Genomic DNA, 21,420 nt, shown 5'->3' with positions numbered 1-21,420 from the left:
CTGTTTAAGACGATAATTTTATTCAACGGAATCCTGCTTTTATCTGACAACCTGTCCAATACCGCGAATGTAGAGTGAAAGGCAATTTAAAATTACTTGTGGTAAACGGAAAATTGGCGTTGTAACACAAAGCAGAAAGAAAGATTTGACGCAGAATGTATTTAAAATGTGCTTATACCAGTCGTATTCAACCATTTTGTGTTCGCGTACCCCCAGATATAATTTCTCTTCAACTTTTTACCCCCAAAGTTGTTGGTGTATAATTCAAGTTATACATAGTATATAATCTATATCTAAAATAAATTAAATAAATTACATTACTGATTATTCAGTGTTTATAATAAAATAATATTTCTTTTTAAATTTCGCGTACCCCCTAAGATGTCTTCGCGTACCCCAGGTTGAATACCACTGACTTATACTATATGAACAGATTTAAAAACGGGAGTAAATTGAAATAGGAAAGAAGAGATACAGAACGGAACACTGAAGGAAGAAAACGAGTCGATGAACAGTACTCGAAAGAGTGAAAGAGTGTACTACCCAGTAACAGTGAAATGTACGCATGTAGCATGAATTTCTTCAGACTTACGAATTGTAACATAAATACGTGGGGTGTGTGTTGTACTGTGTGTCTTGTTATTCGATTATGAGCAGATTTTACTGCAACTACTCAGTGTAATGTACTAACGGCGTCTGAACGAGAATTACACCCATTTATCATTTGCCTGCTGCATCTCGTTGTGACACTACAGCTTCAGCCGTTAATTAAACATTAGCTTTCCAACTAGTGAAATCATTAAGATCATTTAATTATTATTTCATTGCACGATTAAGCGGTGTCTTTAAATTGGTTGTTTATAAGTTTAATAGTAGATTTTCAGGTAATTAGGCTTGAATAAGTGGAACTACTGATCGATCGTAAACCAAAGGAGATGGGCTTACAGACTGGTGAAATGAAAGTTAATTAGATTTTCTGTGACGGATTGCTAGTGTTACTATGTTTACATGATTTACAATGCCGTGTAGACCCCGTCTATATATGGTCTAGGTCAATTAGAACGCTTCTATCCGTGTGAGGTCTGGACTGGTGGCAACAGATGAATGACTGTACTCACGTTCAGCTTGAAAGAATAAAAACAGCACATGTCCACGGTTTTATAAGTTTGATAAGGATCATTCGGAATTGGTTCGAATAAATTGAGAAAAGTCTTCCTGGTTGCCGTGTATGTTTCCTTCTCTTGAGATATTCTGTCTGAAACTGTGTCTGCAATATTAATCTTTCCCAAAGCAAAAACAAAATATCCAAAGTCTTCTGATTGTAGTTTGAGTACCAGGAATCTCAGTCCGTGCTGTGGACTGAAGCAGAATATTCAGGCATATTTGTGTTTCCCGTAAAAACAGCGGATTATTTTGGGTTTTTTTTCTTTCAAAGGATAAGCAACTGATATATAAAACAGGAGGAACGTTTAAACACACACACGTACACACATGCTCTGCTTTAAACATTACACTGTTTTAAATGCGTGATTTAACTTGAATTTGAATAAGAACAAGGTCTGCGATTTAATTTTTCTCGTGATGTAACTTGCTTTAATGCTATCACTTTTGGCATTGTGCTTCGGAGAGCCATCATTGTAGAGCGTTAGAACGACTTTATAAGACAAAGATAATGGCCAGCAATGAATAAAGTGTACAGCATTTATATAAAGATTCAGAAAATTAATCACAGTAAGGACTGCAGTCGTAGAGAGGTGATGCTGAAGAGAGTCTTCTCTCAGCCACCACTTGCGTCGTGCTCGCCCCTCCAGAGCGTCCCTAGCTACTCTTTCTCTCCCTGAAGTATCCCTAGGGTGATTCCAGGCTAATGTTATTAGTTCCTAGATATCCCTCCACCCTTATAACAACCCCCCCTCACCTTCACCCACAATATTTCCTTTCCTTCTACCCTTACTTCCTGATTCAATAAAGTAACTCTCAACCTCCCGTATTCTCCCTTACGTTTTGATTCACTGTGTAATATGACCCAAGTTCATTCAACTTGAAGGCTGGCAGTTGATTAATAACGGAACGTTGACAGGACGTAATAAAACCGACGAACACTGGAATGTCCTAATGTAAGATGGATTATCTAAGCTCTAATGTTTGTGTATTCGCGTCTAGTTGATGGCGTCGTTTTGAACTGGATGCTGAAGAAGATAGAAATGGAAATGGGGTGGTACCTACACCACGCAGGAGAACAAATACCAAAATAGTAAAAATCCACGTTCAGACCTGATCTGGAGCCCACACAGCCGGGTATCGGAACCTTTTTTTCCGAGGTTAAGTTGGCCGGAGCGTCAGGTTTCTCATGTTGATCTTTGTGTAGTTTAGATTCGGAGTGACGCTGATTGGTTTTAGCGTGTTGTTCTGTGCGCGGTGTAGAAAACGCTTGGCATTTTTAGTGATTAATTGTAGTTAATCATTAAAATGGGAAGGAGGAAAACTACACGAGGTCTGTTTCCTCACTCTAGTGCCGTATTCTTAGTAGGTTCAAGTTTTGAACAGTTTTCCGACTAATATTATGAATCACTACAAGCAAAATGGGCTCAAAACTTGATTTTTAAGTTTGTAATTAATCTAATTCTGCTCAGTATATGCCACATAACAGTCGCTCAGAAAAATATTACTAAACAATTATATCTTCCCACCATCTTTGTTTATTTCTTAACCTGGTTTTCCACCTCCAGACACGAATGTCCGGTGATCTGTCATGTGAGCAAGTATTATTGTCACACTTCTTGTAACTTGTAGAGTAAATGAAACTCTACTTCTGTTTACATAACTAAGAGAGAAAATTAACCCCTTCCCGTGGGATAAACAAAGCGCTTCAAACTGTGGGAGGGGAATTCCCTGCGTCCCACTAGCAATTCGCACACCCGTTCCGGGGAGCTGTTCATAACCATTTATTATCCAAGTTATTTGTATGTCTCAGGGCAAGTAACAGGCATCATTTTGAACGAATTATTAATAATATCAGTGTCTATGATTGTATACTATTTACACATTAATAAATAATATTCAAATCTGTTAAGGTAAGATTAATTTCTGCCGTTTTAAAAAGTATTAGTTATTTCAGTGTGATTATAAGGCATCACGACAGTATACAAATTCATCTTCTGTACACATTAATCTTTTAGCTCACTCAGTAGTTAAAAATTGTTTCTTCGAGCAGTCGAAGAAATCTTATCCAAAACTGTCATCGCCATGCTTACAAGCCCGCAGTTGGGCCGCGTCTTGATCTAATTTAATCCTGTACACACCCTCAGGTTTCGGATGGAGAAGACAGCCCCGTATTTGAATGGGTGTCGTCTAGTCTGGGCACTGGATATGAAGCTAACAGGCCCTCAGTCTAAGAAACAATAAGTCGCGAATTGCCACAAACTTAACACGTTAAACATTAACATAAAATTAAAGATAAATTATCGTTCTTTGGGACCGTATAATTTGCTACATCTCTTCGTTATGTCATTTCGGCTCACGTATCAAGAGAATGTCGGACATCAAGCAAGTACAAATAATTTAAAGTTGCTGTTTCACCAAATTAATATGTAAAATGCAATTCAACGCGGAATGTTGTTCATAAACGGAAAACGAATTACGTGTTTGCCCACCAGCAAGCGCTGAACTCGCTCGTGATGTGAAAATCTGAGCTGTCTACGTCATAAATCAGTTGCACTGGGAGTGCTGAAGTGATACAGGCTCACTCACAAGTTGGTTGCGTCATGACATTCGCGTGACACGTGGCACATCATAAACACTCGATACTGAGTGATTTCCACCGTTGATGTTATGGTAATGAGAATCTTAAGGTGCCTCACTGTCACTAACAAAGCAATTCTTGTTCCAGAAAAAGAAAATTAACGTCATTCCAGCATTCGAACGTATTTCCCCAAAGTCCTTTACCGCCATCCTCGCATGTAATGCGCGATATTCCATACCTACACCGCGAAACGAACATTTTCAACGTTATATGGGTGTATTTTTCTCTTTACCTCCGTTTTCGTTTATAGTTCTCCCTCTCTTTTCTACCCTTATTTATTTATTTCCTGAGTTTTGTATTTGTTAACTAGATCTGTAATTTTATGTTCTAAGTATGTATGCCAAACTAACATGCCGAGAATTCGGGGATATCAGAGTCTGTGAGTGGCTAACGGGAATTTATGAGATCGTGTTTAGTTAAAAAAGGTGATACAACGCAGTTGTTATCGAGCATGGCAAACATCGATGACATAACTAAGTTAGCGACGTCAGTAACAGTAGTACGAGTTCGATATGCAAATCATTTTCAAACAGGTTCGCACCTGTAGGTCTGAATCAGTGAAGGAAGAACTTGGTGATTTCTCAGGGTGACTTGTTTCGCTGTGTCCATTGAAGTCGACATGCAAGGTCCAATGTACCCGCACAGGAAGTTAACCCAGAGAACAGAGTAACCTGCATACTAAATCATGCGATTGCGGTCACACTGCGGGCAGTTGGTCTCACCGAACCTAATTAACTTTAACTTAAGACTCCTCGTCGTCACTCCCTTCCTACCATAAATTTCTGGCAGAACAACAGACCGACATACACGAGAGCGCAGCCAAGCACACAGTAGACATGCAGACATAAAAAAAGGCCTACATCTGGACCTAAAATTTTAGCAATTGATTATTTTGGTAGAAAGGCCTACACTTAGCAACTAATTTTGCGGAAGAGTAGCAGGAAACAGCAAGGGATGCAGCATTGGAAATATACTAGAATTCCCAGAATTTATTGAAATCCTTTCACATCAATATCATCACATCTCTATTTACAGTCAGCAAAGGAAAATTGGAAAATTATATAGAACATATGTTCTGAAATTGACATGACTGTGTATGTACCTGTAAGCTACGTACAGGCTCGCGGCCTGATTTGTTCTCCGACATTGGGCCTGCGAGCGCTGCTGTGTGTGTTTTATGCAATTCGTAAAACTGCGTGTTATATAATTATTTCGTTTTATATATAATCTCGTATATACTGCGGCATACATATTATTGCTAATTACTGCGTTAATCATGAAATATGTTTAGATTTGGATTTAACACTTGCAAGCAGAAAGTAAGAAAATACAGCAAATAACACAAAGCAAGTTTCTAGAGTCATTTTACTAGAGTGAGACAAAGAAGGAGGCTGAGATGAACGAGTGGTATTTAACTTTTTTTTGTTCGCGTACCCCCAGATATAATTACTCCTCAACTTTGTACTGCCAAAGTTGTTGGTGTATAATTCAAGTTATACATAGTATATAATCTACATCTAAAATAAATTAAATAAATTACATTACTGATTATTCAGTGTTTATCATAAAATAATATATTTTCTTTTTAAATTTTACGTACCCCCTAAAATGTCTTCGCGTACCCCCAGATATAATTTCTCTTCAACTTTGTACTGCCAAAGTTGTTGGTGTATAATTCAAGTTATACATAGTATATAATCTACATCTAAAATAAATTACATAAATTACATTACTGATTTTTCAGTGTTTATCATAAAATATATATATTATTTTTAAAAATTTCACGTACCCCCTAAAATGTCTTCGCGTACCCCCAGATATAACTTCTCTTCAACTTTGTACCCCCCAAAATTGTTGGTGTATAATTCAAGTTATATGTAGTATATAATCTACATCTAAAATAAATTAAATAAATTACATTACTGATTATTCAGTGTTTATCATAAAATAATATTTTTTTTTAAATTTCACGTACCCCCTAAGATGTCTTCGCGTACCCCAGGTTGAATACTACTGGGTTAGCATACATGAGGGAGATAAGAAATGCATACAAAGTTTTATATGAAAAGTTACAAGGGAGAGGTCACTTAGGGCACCAGGCATAGAGTACAGCAACATTTGTTATCGCAATACAAGGGGCATGAAGTTGCGTTTACAGAAACCAACCGTTCACGGGCCTGCACTCTTAGGTGTAAAGGTGTTGGGTGCTGTGGTTTTGAGTTGTGTCTCGCATTCAGTAGCCATAAAGCATGTCATTACTTGATGCGACTACGTTACATATTACATACAGGAAAGTTACAAAACGTGAAACGCATTCTATTTCAAAGAGGGGAAGAGCGACGCGCGTGGACTCAAAAGGATTGCTCTGTTGGGATTCATATATAATCCTGGGCTTCTGTGATTACGGGTGCCTAAAGTTTGGGTTGGGGCATAGTTCCCACTCCGTTGTCAATATTCTAGCAGCGTGCAGATTTAGAGTTTTTCCAGAACTCTTTCCCTTCGGTATATTAAATCAGAACAAAGTTGGAATGAAACTAAGGGTGAAGAAAGCTTCGTAATGAAATGTGAGCGTAAAATGTGTGGCAACGTTCCACGTTATTTGTGTTTTGCTGTGTGTTTGTTGAGGAAGATAAAATATTATTCTGTGTATTCTCTCATGTATACAATTCTTCTATAAAATGTAATCCTTTTCTCTCCCTCTTAGATTTGGAAGTATAGTTCGTGCAACGATCGCTATGCGACGCTGCGACGGTAAATGATAGAAAACTGGTCAACGGGAATGAACATTTATAACACTGTCATGAGATGATAATGTTGCGTCATATTGTGATGATTATAATTGTTTAATTTTACCCGTCTAATCACAATAAAATATTTTATTAAATATTAAAATATTATTACTACAATTAACATTCAATATTTAAAATATTTAAAATATATTAAAATGATAACTGATATTTAATAAACATCTGACGAAGGATTGCATTTAGAATATTACATTTGAATTTATATCGATTATACACCTGAAGATGGTTAATTGAAAACCGAAACATGTCGTGAAAAAGATGATGCTCTAATTGTAAATCGAACATTTCGATAGAAGGAGCATCATTTTAATATATTTTAAATATTGAATGTTAATTGTAGTAATAATATTTTAATATTTAATAAAATATTTTATTGTGATTAGACGGTTAAAATTAAACAATTATAAACAACACTGTCATGATAAACAAGCAAATTCATTACACTTTATTTACAGAAAATCCTCAGCGAAGAAAGGACGCTTTAGCTAGACTGCGATATATGAACATGAATTTCAGTAATGTCTCAAAAATTGCAAAGAACACGGAGAGAAAATATGTGTACTCCGTTTGTGTCAACTTCTCTGGTCTTGTTACAGTAGCTCTCAGACGTGACACGCTGAAGGTGGCAGTCAGTCAGTTCTTCGTAGTAGGAAACGGCTTGTCACCGACTCCTGTGTTTTAACTTTTTAGCTTCTGCTGTGTGTATATACCAAGGCTCTGTGTTGACAAAACTCAAAGTTTTATTTACTCTAAATTTCACAAATGTGTTCTTTTTGTTAATACATTTCCTGTCTCGAAAATGTCATAAAAGCTTTAACATGTCAGTCATAAAGATCTTGAAATAGACAGTTCAGGATATCACTCATCAAGACGAAGTCAGCGCAGTTTTGCAAGTAGTCTTGTCTATCGAAACTTTTAACTTGATAAACGTTAGTGCAGGAAGTTGTTAATAAACAGAGGCAAATCATAAGAAGGACGGTCAGTGTGAACAAGCCAGAAACTCTTGTCAGTCATTCTGAAAAAAATAACGCACGCTAATTTAGGTTATAGATCTTGTTAACCTGTAAAATTCGGCGTGTGATATCGGTCTTACAATCGATAGGAATTTTAAAAATCATGGAGCCCATTGTATAGTATGTCAAAATATATGAGAATAAATAGAAGGAGTAAATAGATAAGCTGTAGAAATACTTAAAATATACAAAATTTTAGTCTGAAAACCTGAAGAAAGAGATCAGTTGAAAGATGTAAACGTAGATGGGTGTATATTAATAAGAATTTAAAATAAATAGGTGTGAGTGTCTGGATTAGGCTGAACTGACCCAGGACAGCGCTCAGTGGCGTGCTCTATTAAACATGCAAATGAATCTTCAGGTTATATACAGGTTGGGGAATTTCTTGTACAGCTCTGCGTCTTTATGGCTTCATGAAGGACCCTGGATCTTGAAGTTGATTGCCACAATGTCGCAACTCTCGCAGGAACGAACAAATGTCGAGTGTTTGTTGAGTGGTCACCCCTGAATCCTCTTTAGCGCATAAGGACCGTAGTCCTGCACGAGTGAATGAGTTATGAGCTTTATACACTTCCTTCTTCATGCATTTCATACACGACATGACAGGGCATCGCGATGTACCCGTGGCTTGTATTATCGATCACTACAGTTAGGTACGCTGACACCGGTGTCACCTGTTGCGTTATTATATTCGTTTTCCCGAGCTTGTGACGTCTATTCATGCTTTGCGCCTAAGCGTCAAGCCATGAGGGTATATTGGGGGAGTGAAATTAAATCTGAGAACATTCTGGACTAGCTTCAGACAGGGTAAGTGAAACACTTCACGCTCCAGCCGTCTGTCCCCTGGGCACTCCTGGTTTATAACTGCGCGCAGAGACTGATTATTTCTGATACGCTGCTATGAAAACTCTGTTACCATAATATCACAAAGGATGTGTATTTTAACAACGATGAACAATTACATCTTTACCCAAGTGACCAAATTTAACGCCAATTTAAATTACTTCATGTACCATCGTGCATAAATCTTAGTTGAGAATAATAAAAAAATCTTCGTAATGTTGAAGTGTTGCTTCCTTTGCGATAGGAACTGACTAATTAAATAATAGCAGTGTCTACTCTGTTACTGTGGGGAGCCATCTTGGCGACCGTGGCGAGGCGTTAACCTCCTTGACGCTTGACGTCGGCTTTCCAGAGTTGTTTCGAATGGCATCTGGAAGCTTGCTGGAAGGTTCATCACCGTACTCAAAAAGACTAACCACAGGTCCCTATCCTGTGGCAGATGAGTCCAATTCACCCCTTCCAGCCCTATTTTCTTAAGACTCCTTGAGTTTGTATTTACAATCATCGTCCAGTAATAAAGTTGACCGGTGAGACAAAGAGAGCACGGGTAAAGCAAGGTTAGTGACTGTGTAGTAGAATGATTTGGCAAGTGAAATTGTCGTTCTCGTAAACAGAACAAAACGTTGTTTGATTTAGATACACTCCGATAGAAAAAAATGTAATTTAAGAAACAGGATGTCTGCAAAATTAATAGTAGTTTTATTTAAAAAACAGGTGCTGAATGGTAATTATGAAGAGGGATGTAGATTTTTCGTGGACCTGTCTTAAATGTTTACGATGTCTGGATTAGGATGTCGTACATATCAGTACTTCTTTGCAGCGTACAACTGGCAAACATTTTATTATAATTTATATTTCGTGAGGGGTTGGCCTTTCAAGTTCGTGTTGGAGGAAGAGGCTCCTTTTTTATGAGTTGTATGTGTGATTAGATCAAGAAGTATCTCCCGACGGGAGATTTTTCACCACTATCCACATAAAAACATTGACTTTTAAGTTGAATAATTCCAATTAAGCATAATGGAAGTAGATACAGAGTTTGTCGGTGTCAGAAACGTTTTGCAGATATGTTACCGGGGTACCACTAAACATATCACAAAAACGTGTGCTAAGCGGGTGTGTATAAACATGTGGTTCTATACTGTTCAGATATGGGTGGGTAAATTATCATGCGCCTTTCTATAGTATCCAGTATCCTCTTCCGAGGCTGTTTAGAATGAAATAAAACTTCAGTACTGAATAATAGTAGCAGGTTATTTAACGAACCCAATGAAACCCATTAAAGTGCACATTTCTCCGTGAAGCCAAAGGTTTCTGGGACTTATGGTGTAATTCATAAGTATTTATAATATGGTGTGTTTTGTCACGCGTGTTGCTGTTTTGCGTAGTCGCAGGGGCTCGATATCGTATACCACGATGACTTGCAGGCAAAGTATCTCAGCTCTGAATCTGAAACAAATAGCCTCGCACCTAGCGCGTCTGACTGCTTTCCGTTCCATGACTTGCTGTTTGTGATTTTATTGTGCGTTAATTGAACGAAGTGCGTAAAATGATCGCATAATTTTGAAGGCTGTCTGGTCGGCCTCTGGTACTACTCAACAGTCGTAGAATGCTGGGGACTTTACACCAACATTCGTGTGAATTTAATTTATATTCTATCGGGCCAATAAGGCTCTGTTCTACGTAGAGCGTAAATATAGCCGAAACGTTCTGTAGTCATTGGTTAATTTCTTCAGTATTGCAGCATAAATTTATTTCAGGATCCACGCGTCTCTCTGGGTTTATTCCATGTGTGTGCCGTGCTCTCACACAGAGAGACGCGACTTTACAGCACTTCTCCGCACTGCCAGGATGTCTGTTGCCCCCCACAGGCCTTCGTAATTAACCCAAAGGTCAGCGTGTCAAAATCACAGAAACAGATAAATAAAACCTCGTAGTCGGGTTTCAGAGGAAAGCGTACGTGCAAATGCATTCTTTCTTTTGAAATAAATAAGTTCTGATGATTCTCTGAAGTCTGTTACAATGTTTGATTCACCACGCCAATATTATGCTGGACATTGACCAATGATCGAGGAATAATTTACTTACATACGCGACGTTTTGATACTTGGCTTATTCCTTTCTTTAAGTTTTTATTATACTGACAATTCGTATTTCTTATTTTAAGAATAGTCCCATTAGCGAAAATTTATCGTTCACACAAAATCTGTTCAACCAAATGAAATGTTGCTGAAGTATCAGTAAAACTCATCCGTGTCGTGCCTTTTGATTCTACGGGCTGTGAAGTCGAATGACACTTGGAATTAATTTTCGGGCGCGTTGGCAACCCTGTGGAGCGCAGTCTGGCCGTACCCATGTAACAACTCAAGAACGGCAGAACGGATTTCCACGAAATTTGATACTGATCCTTGTCGGCATAGATCGAGCAGTAATGACGGGCGAATTACCTGAAGAAGACGTGCATGCTTTTCGCGCGGAAGTGACTGAGTGGGGAATCCCCGATCAGATTTCCTCCATTACCGCGAACACCACGGCCCGCCACTGGACCCTGTTCTGAGTCAACTGAATCCTGTTTACATTCGCATACGTTCCCCTCCTGTCTCCACAAGATCCTACATGGCGTATAGTGGGACAGCTTACGTTATTTATTTAATATCTATTTTAACATTTTTCTTCCTATGTATAACTGTGGTTGTGAAGTGCTCTCTTTCCTTTAGATTTTTCGACGAAGTTTTTAATCATCTCCCCATCCACGCCTGTTAGATATCCCGCCCACCTCATTCTTTTTTAAAACCTTTTGTCCTGTTACAAAGTGAACTTGAAACCGAACTCTTTCAACGTACTCTTCAACCATTCCCTTTTATAGTAGTACAGAATTCAGAATTCTCTTTGGGACATGACTCCCATCATTTAATAGAAATATGCCAAAATACGATACAGTATAACTTTTGTCTTGCTGCTGTTTCGTATGCCATATGTGAGAGACGTGAAGTAAGATTAGGGTATGGAAACAGCTGACGTTACAATATCTCTCTTTCGCCACAGTAAAGAATGTCCATTTTCACAGAAGCTGTCTCTAGACAAAGAGATCACAGGATCTGGTGGATTCTTTGCGGTATTTTCGATATGTTATTGGACATTTCAAAGAGAAGCTTCAGAGGTCCAGTGATGTGGGAGCCTGTGACTAATACAGTATTAGTGTTGGACATTTATTTTCGAGTGGGTGTTCCTTCTTTTGGTGTGAGGACGAGATGAAAGGAGGTTAGGTAATAAACCTCGAGACATTGGCTGTAGGAGGTTACAAACAGAGGAATACGCCTCAGAAAGGAAAATATTTACGTTAAGCCCACAGAAAATACTGGTAACAGGCGTGTATTAAGCACATAGAAGGATTTTGACTTGTAGCCTACGCTCCTAGAGTCTGTCACACCAAGACAAAAGACTATTTTCACCTGGTCAGCCAGAGATAGGTCCTTTAACATGTTGTAACCCTAGCCTGAGGCTGTCTCTCTGTCTGTCTGTCTGTCTGTTCTCTCTGGCGTGATGAAGTTTATTACCTTGTCAAGGAAACTTTCAGTCCCGGTCATCAGAGAGAGCCATTGTAGTGTAAATTGTAAGCTTCCCTCTTCGTGACATCGGGCTTCTCACCCTTTGGTGGCGAAAGAAGGGAAACAAACCACTTCCAAGGGGATGTTTCTTGAAAATAATTTTGAATCGGTGATAAACATAAATAAGAAATAAAATAGTGTAGTTGCGTCATATTGTGATTTATTAAATTAAAACTGTTCCAATTGTAAATCGATTATTCGATATGGAACACAGAATGATATTTTAATTATTTTAATTATCTTAATTTAAATACATTGTGATTTGACAGAATAACCAAATAATTTAATTTTAATAAATAAGAAAGCAAATAATTCGACAGTTTTCATTATTTCGTGTAAGTAAATATTCCCTGTACAGTTGAACAGTTATAGCTCCTATGCAGAGTATTCCGAACTGTTAATGAAATACCTCAAATCAGTTTAAAGGGTTCTAACTTTGTTCGTCGACGCCTGTTCTGAAAATAACAACTGTTCAGAATCTGGTTCTTTTCCGTCCTCAAGTGAAAGCGTGATGTGGAATGCGATTTTAAATAATTATAATTCTTCGCTTTTACTTGAAATGTCATTTCAAAGTGTTTTGCGTGTTTGGTCACCCTCACTCACTTCTAGTGCAAGCCTTGACAGCCGACCACCGGGCAATTGTCGCTAGTCATTCTGTAGCAATGCCTCCCCCCCCCCCTTCTCTTCACTCAACTCTTTTCTCTTCAGTCTTTTGGTGTAGAGGCTTTGATGAAGCGTTACTAAAGTGCTTCCATTGGGTTTTCGTGAGGTCCCAGATGAGAATGCTGAAACCGATATGTCTGCCGCAAAGGGAGAAAATAAAGATCCCCTGCAGTGATGGAATCAAACTACACTTTTCGTGAATGCAAGGAGCAAATCTCTTAAGCGGGACCAGGAAATGAATAGGAGCATTACGCCCTGGCAACATTACATGCTGAAAATAGAATAATCTGAATGTCATTCGTAATTGAAGACCTCAGAGCAACAGTGGACTAACCAAAAATTTGTGAAATCTGGAATATTGGAAAAACAATATCCATATATTGTCATGTCTTTCTTTATAAGTGTACGATCTAAGTCACATGTGGTTGTTACCTTTTAATGTGGTCTTTCACATTCTTATAGAGTGGAATTTCAGCAGTCGCTTTTAAATTTATCTCCTTTTTTTCTCAGTATTAATAAAATGTAGGTTAACCCATTGTCACTCTCACGTCTTTAGTTCAACAGCAGAAGACGAAGCATTACAATTAACGCAGTAGATTAATTGAACAGGACTATGAAAGTGCACTCTGTTTAGGAGTAAACATGTTTTGTTCGTGTGTTCCTTCCGATTTCACTTACCTCGCTGAATAAGTTGTTCATTTTTTGCAGATACAAGTAGGCCATATTCTTACAAAGTTAATCACATTACAGATACATTGCAGTGCGATAAATTAGTTTTCTTGTTTTTTAATATAAACCATATTGAAAATTTCCCCAAATGAATGCTGTAAATCTTAACGAGATATTCCTGGGTATTTTATTTTGCGTGCCTTGTTGTTGCACGGCTGGTTTTATCGAAATATAAAAATTTGACTTGACCAAAATGAAAAGTAGTGGTTATGTTGGGCTGACATGGACCAGTTTAAATTAGCCATATAAATAGTAATGTAGACTTCCCAACACTAAATGGCATCGAAGGATTTTAAATAGTTTTGGACTTAATAAGAATTGTTATCATTCGTTCATTTATTATTTTTTTTAATAAGGCACAGAATAGTAACAGATAATATCCGGAAAACATCACCAATAAAATAAACTAGTTAGCTAATCAAATCTAAAACTTCTTGACGATGGTGAAGAGTCAATTGAATAAAAATTTTCTTGGATATTATCCATCGTCTAGTAAATATAAAACGTAAAACGACGTTTCGGAGATGGGACTCTATCTCCGTCTTCAGGTTCCTAGTTAGCTAATCATTATATTTAAAGTCCACAACATGAAAATAACAAATGAAACAAGTTTACGTGGTTGCAGTTGGGCTCGTAGGTGAGCGGGTGGTGAGATTGGTGATGGAAGAGAAGCGAGAGTAATATCAACTGTAATAAGTTAATAACCCGCCCCCCTGACACAAGTCTACTGCCGCTTGATGAATTTATTACCAACACTCGAGATTAAGGCATAAGAGCGCGTCCCAGTCTCCGCGATACTTGCCTCCGCCAAACACGATGCTGGCTGGCTGGCTGGCTGGTAGAACTCATTTGTTAAATTAGCTTAAGACCGCGAGCGGGCAGGCAGATCCGAACGTCGGGCGGTATAAGGCAACTTTTTCTATACTCGTTGTAAACTTAAGATGATTACCAAGTTTGACTAACCGACACAACAGCAGTCAGACTATCGAGTGCAGTCTTATGGGAAACTTCGACTCTGAATATGGAGACGATGTGTTCTTCCTAAACCCTGGTAACAACGTAGAAGACTGCCCGAAATGAACTGACACCATCACCTCAAATTTCAGTGTAATTAGAGTACATACATTTTCGAGTACCTTATTTTAGTATTGTCCCTTTCACTGAATCCGATCTGTATTAACTGCAGATAAAAGTAAATTGTTATTAACAAAATTAATGCAGACCTCAATACCAAGTCCAACTGAAAACTGTTTTTTAGAAGCTGTGTGTTCAGTTTATGTTATATATGTTGGCAACAAATAAAAATGTAAAATTAAGCAAACGCATATAAATACATATTCATACATGACTTACGTACACGCAAGTTCCACTTGTAAGGACAGTGAAAAGAACGCATGGAAAACAAGAGTGACTTCTTTAATCTCATTAAATAACAAATAATTTTAAATGTATTTGTTTCGCGATATCACATTAATATATATTACGTTATTTAAGTGTCTATCTGAAACAGTGCGCCGTTTTAAGCTGGTATCTATCAGTTCGCCTTAGGTATGCGTCCTATTTGGATTCTGGCCGGGCAGAGACAACCACATAATCCGATTACATCATAACCTTGATGATGGGGACAGAGATGGTCCCTGAAACGTCGGTTTCATCGTTTAGCCTTCTGACGCGGCTGATCTCCCGAGAAAATTTTATTGGGATAGATTTGGTTGACAAATTGGTTGCATGGCGTTTGGCCTCCTTGATTAGTCGAATGTTCACAAAACTTCGCCGTTGGACCCTATCCTGGACAATCTGAAGTAAGTTCATGATTCACTTTAATATTATACTTCCTTTTCAGTGTCAGGGTCGTTGCTTTTCCTTCTCTCTTACCCCCGACCACTTTCTTTTAGATCGTTGAATTGAAATGTTGTGTTTCACCAGACGTGCTAATGTACTACAAATGGGCATTATTTTCTAATGGAATTTTAAGGGCCCAGAGTAAATTTTCAGGATACATTTTACTGTACAGAAACGCCTTGTTCCTTGCTTAAAATAACATTAGCGTGCCTCGTTAGGGTTATCTGGAGGCACAGGTACATACCATGCATTCAAGTATAGTTGAATACGTGACATGGATGGAGGCAAACGAAGATGGATCACGCAATGACAAAAAAATCCGTTCCAAAGGAACGGTACACGTACATTTTGGTTCAAATTGCACATCGATAACGGACGTTTACGTGAAGACATATGCGCGTGTTTGCGCGCGTAGTGACGAGGTGGGGAATTGGGGAGTCCCCAGCCAGACAGGCGCTCACATAACCATGTCGAAGAATCTTCTAGGAAAGCGTTTCTCAACCTATGGTACGCGAGCCAATGTTCAATGGTACCCGAACTAAGTTAGAAAATCAAAAGATAATATTAACATAAATAAGTTTTCCCTGAACGCATTTGGTTAGTGGTATATTTAATGTGTTAAATTAGAATTAGTGGTACGCCGGCGAAAAATGGTGAGAATCCCTGCTCTAGGAAATCGCCCGTGTTGACGTCATTAGTCAGCCAGATACTTAATATAGTCAAACATAACTGACCGTAGGCAAATCTGGGGTCACTGGTACTTTTTGTAGGCGTCAAAGGTCATTATTAGCCCGAACAAATACTTTTGCACTAGTTGCAGGACAAAGAGGGCAATAACAGATCAAACGTGAGAGTATGTTTACGCTGTGCGTACATTTCCGAAGCTGTAACTCTCTAGTACACAGCGCAGAAAGATATTTGTGACTGTAAATAAAATCATTTAAATATTCAAGTTTCGCGAACCCTAGTACATGTGGCATTAATTTCTGTGCTTAGCCTATAGCCTAAGTGGTAATCAAATCTTGTATGGGGCCCATTCCAATTTATATTTACACCTTAGAACACCAACCAGAGTATTAAATATCGTTTTCGAGTTAATTACGCCATTTTTACGTATTATGGTACGGTCTTAATCTGTTCACTGAGTGCAAAAATTATTAGATATTTAAAAAACATAACAGAAATGCTTTTTTCTCGAAAATTCTTCGATCTATAGACAGTTCGAATAACCCATTTCGGCCCGCGGTTGGAAATAATTGCACACCCCTGGCCCAAGCCGATTTACTAATGCAGATTGTAGCCTAATTAGTCTTTCATGAGAAGAATGAAACTTGTTCGATTCGATCGGAGAGAGATAAATATAAATATATCTTTGCTGAACCAGTTTAGAAATTAATGTATTCAAGTTTCAAAACAAAAGCAGTGAAATGGTGGGTATGAATGGGCTATGAGATAAATGACAGCATTCATTCGTTTGGTTTAGAACTAATAACTAGGCCTATATTAGCTGTACATGTGAACGTACGGTACGATGGAATGTTTCAAATCAGTCATGCCCATCTGACATCCGAGGTTATGACGGCATTGAAGACTACATCGACAGCCATGCCTACCTTTAGATTACAAATGTTTCTAATTAATCATGCCTAAGCGTACCTATAGTTTAAGCCCTGTAATAAAGTACGCCTAAGTTTGTATTTCCGTCTCTCATCAGTTATGCCAACATTTACACAGGTCCTTTGACATAAGATTTGGAACTTGGAACTTCCAGGATCCATAGACCAGATAGATTTAAGACAGTAATAAGAAAGTTGAAATGCATGCATAATTTGAGTCGGAAAATGTAAAAGTAACAGATCACTTGGGAGACTTTGGTGCAGATGGGAGGGTAATATTTTTATGGATCTGAAAGAAATGGAATTCAAAGGTGTGGCTCGCGTACTCGGAAATAAACCGTCGGTTTTCACAAGAGAATATCTTGACCAGATGAGCGAATATTAGGTTCTCAAGGACTGCCCCCCCCCCACGGAATTGCTTTGTAAAACGTGTAAGTTTATGTTTCTAGTCTCTCTAACCAAATACACCTAAGCTTGCATTTGCAATCTTGAAATCAAACACGTCTGTGCATCGGTTGCCTATGGTTACGCTACATGAAGCAGAATGATAACCTTCCCGTCCGCAAGTACAGCTGTACCTGTGTGGGGAATGCGATGTTTCTGAAGACTTTACGTCGGATGGTAACAAGAGGGCAGGCATCACACAGTTCGTAAGAAGTCATCATCGTTATCAGACCGCCGTGCTGCAGAATTTTTACCTGCCTCCAGCTGTTCGCGTAGCAGCAGGGGAGCCATCATGCTCGAAGCGTAAAGCGGTTTGCCCCTGCTTCTCCTCCGCCTCGCGATACAGTCCGATTCAAGAAACAAGTGTCTCTCCTAGAGTAGTTGGTCTTTTAAACTGAATTCACTCTTGGATCTGCTAAATTTATCACAATCGGCGCGATTAGACAAGACACTGATTTACATGCATACGTACGAAGCACATTTAAGGGTATGTGTGAATAGGACTTTTAGTAAAATATTTGCAACAATTACATTATGAAGATACTTATAAGGTTTTACTTTTCACAAAATGTTGTTACAGTGACGAAAACGAGGATTGAAAGGGCTAGACCTCTAGGACGCATGACGTGTGAAATGCGTGCAACATTTTAGTTGAACAATTGAATCATGAAACGGTGAATTTTATATTGCGAAGTTTTACGTTTATTATACAAGAATGTCACTAGTACTCGCCGATTTATAATAATTATTTCAATTTTTTTTTATAGACATAGCTAGTATAACTTCAATACTGCGTGAAGTGAGTAGCATTTCACGAAAGCATAGCACGTCCTCAGGTTGCGGATTTCACATATGGCTTCCAGATACTGAGGGTAGTTGCGAACAGCCAACAAGTGTTCCTTCAGCTTTGGGTTGGTAGGGGGAATATAAGTTTCTCGTCGCCAAATACTGGCGTGTCACGAAATTTTACTCAAGCCGCGGATTTGGATGAATCCTTAAACACGGAAATGGGACGTGAGATTTGCAACTTCAAATATTAGTATTTTTGTAACTGTTATATATCCATAGAGCTTATGATGAGCGTGCCCTTGACCTGATATTGACGTGACATTGGCATGAAATTGACCCAATCTTGGTGTTATCTTGACATGAACTTGGCCTCTCCCAGACTTGCAGTTCGGCAATAAATCGCATGTCCTTATGACCTTTAAATGACCTTGAAATTTAAAATGCATATATTCTTCATATCATTGGCCTAACATTTGTGAGACTTTGGCATGACTTTGGCCTCTCCTAGGAATACGGTTCGGCAAAATTTTGCATATCCTTGAAATACATCTTTGAACTTCGATTTTTTTTTTCAGTTTGATCAATTCGTTGCTTTATTTTCATACTCTTGGATAGGGGTTGACAAGAAACAAGAGACCCGCATTTCTTATGTAGTTCCAATCGTACGCTGACTGGGCTGTGATTCCAGACCTCCAGATTGGAAGATTGTAGGATGACCTTTGTGACATGCATGAATTCATGGCGACGACTAGTCAGAAGATGACATATAAGAACATCAATTTCTGTCCCCGTCCTGTTAACTCCCAGGTCGCTGCGTCACCAAGATTTTGATCCTTCTTCCTGCTCAGATGAACGACAAATGACAATCGCTTGTTTGAAGTAGCCGCGGTAATAGAATGTAAGAGAAATGTTACTGCAACAGCGTAAGTTCAGATAATTTCGTGAAGTTGCTCTAGTGAAATCTTTTCTTAGCCTGTTAATGATCTTCACTCCAATCTTTATTGTCAACTTGTACTAAAGTATCTATATATCTTTAATTTAAAATAAGTTTGCTCGTTGTGTTTTATGATGTTTGATTCTTTACGATCGCCGATTTACAAATAATTATACCTGGTTTAGCAATTTTCTTGAATTCACTGACATTCAGTGCCTTCTTATCAACAATATCGATTCGTTCTTCTTAGAATCTCTCCTCCCGTTCGTAAACGTTGCTCTGCGTCATATGCGTACTGTCATTCTGTCATTATTTATTTAAATTTCACGCGTTTTCATATTCTCATCACAAAAAAAAAACGGACCACAGATCATTGTCAATAGAGCTATGTTAGACACGTCGCAATATTATCATTGATAAATTCAATTAAATTAAGGCTTCTGTTATTTGTATCGATCATCGTTTTCAGTACAACCAGTATCACTTTTCGAGGTAAACTAAATTTCCTTCGATTTTGTTATTTGCCCTCATATTAGCATTGCAAGCGTGGTTTTAAAAGTTTTTCTTTCATCCCATCTCACAAACTAATTATAAATTAATTTACGGTATTTCGTTCTGTATATCTAATCCCAAATATGCATGACTAATGACAGTGTTCTAATAAAAAGTCTGATGGATGGAGCAGTATGAGTTAATGAATATTATATTAAAATATAACAGGCACGTATGTTAGACGTTCTGAACAGGCTTGAGTTCTTCTTTTCAATGGGTCGTTACAGTGCTGTGACGTCTCTTATTTGTGAACAGTAGCATTCCCTGATAATTAATACGTGAAGGAACAGCTTGAAGCAACACACAGCCGTTCTATTATTCGCTTGAACGACTGTTAACACAGCCGTAAAATTTATCGCACAATTGACTTTCGTATTCCTGATAGTTAATTTCTTAATTATCTGTTACCAAAGACCGTCTGTTTTATACAGGAGTGTTGCTTTCGTTTACTTGTATTTATCTCAGAGAAAGGTTGAATACGTCGTTGAATCCTGTGGATTAGTTGAGATAGCAATCTACATCGAGCACAGTCTGGTTTGAGGAGGAGCTTGTAGATGCTTAGCAGGTTAAGAAATTCCTCGCCTTTTGTGTAACCTCAAGTTCTATTGCCGTTTATCATGTCTGATACAACAGCCCGTCATTTGACACAATTCTGAGCCAGTTCACGCCCTTGTTATACTTTGCCGTGCATTTTAATATTATCCTCACATTTAATATCCCCGTCGCGTACTTGTTGTTGCATTGACAGAAACCTCCCTGATTTGCAGGTGGTACGAGAGTGAGATTAATGTATCTAGAAACGGAAGTTTGGCATTAGTAATGTATCTTCTGTTGTGGTCCGAAATAATTCAACGTTGCAGAATATTTCTCGGGGCGTCATAGTTCCAGTCATTTCTAGAGAATTAATGTTTCCATGGAATTTAACAAGAATTTCGTAATTGGAATGTTTGCGGTTGGTCAAGCCAGGAGCGTTGTGTTATAGCTACTGAGGCGCTGGTCTCTGTGTAATATTGTACTCGTAATTACTTTAGGGACCTTGGTGCTTGTAAAAATTCCACGTAAAGTTTAGCCCACATGAGTGGTTGATATTATTGCATTAAAATTGTCTCTCGTAAGAGTGTAGCCCAGTTCAAAACATCATGGGAGATGGTTTAAACGAAATACCAAGCTCTTCTGGCTAATGACAATAAGAGATTTTGTTACAACAGACCAGCGGCTTTTCCCTTATGTAATGCAACAATTTCCAAATTGTCTCGTATCCTGCGATTTTCCGAAAGATATTTTGTGCGCGTTTCTTATTTCTTCCATCCGTATTTATCTCCCTTTGCATTCATTCACATTTGTTTAATCGTCCTATCAAAATTGTACTTACAGGACGTAGAAAATGTGTCATCTGTGTCTGTTATCTGCCATCCTACCTGCAACAAACACAGACTAACTGTCAAAACATACTTCAGATTGTGTTTCTGGTTTACAGATTTGAAGTTCAAGTAGGCAATTTAGAATCAGGAACAAGAATTTAGTACGTAACAAATTAACTTTTTCATGAAAGAAAATTTTAAGTTTATTTGTATGCAAACATTTTAAATAAAAAAAGTAGCTAGAACAATTTTTCGTGCTGAAGGTTAAAATTTCCTACTTCAGATGTGATTTGAAACCACTAACGTACACCATTGTCTGTACAATTCAGTTCAATTCAATTATTAAAGTGCTTGACAACAGCCGAAACGGCCAATAACAGCCAAGCACTAACAACAATACAAACCTTACAATACAAAAGC

General features: G+C 38.1%; 2 protein-coding genes across 7 annotated transcripts in view; one reads left to right on the top strand and one right to left on the bottom strand.

Moving 5' to 3' along the window:
- The window catches only part of LOC110828294 (uncharacterized), a 183,024-nt gene that overhangs the window by 81,380 nt on the left and 80,224 nt on the right, over positions 1 to 21,420 (top strand). The window lies entirely within an intron of this gene.
- The window catches only part of LOC110828296 (netrin-3), a 171,018-nt gene that overhangs the window by 90,923 nt on the left and 58,675 nt on the right, over positions 1 to 21,420 (bottom strand). The gene's annotated exons all lie outside the window — the stretch shown is intronic.

This window comes from Zootermopsis nevadensis, unplaced genomic scaffold (assembly GCF_977971745.1).
Source record: "Zootermopsis nevadensis isolate Lab colony 2312 unplaced genomic scaffold, Znev_1.0 Znev_ptg000022l, whole genome shotgun sequence".
In the NCBI taxonomy this organism is placed as follows: domain Eukaryota; kingdom Metazoa; phylum Arthropoda; class Insecta; order Blattodea; family Termopsidae; genus Zootermopsis; species Zootermopsis nevadensis.
Note: the sequence above shows the minus strand (reverse complement) of the source record. Positions and strands in the feature narration are given on the sequence as shown.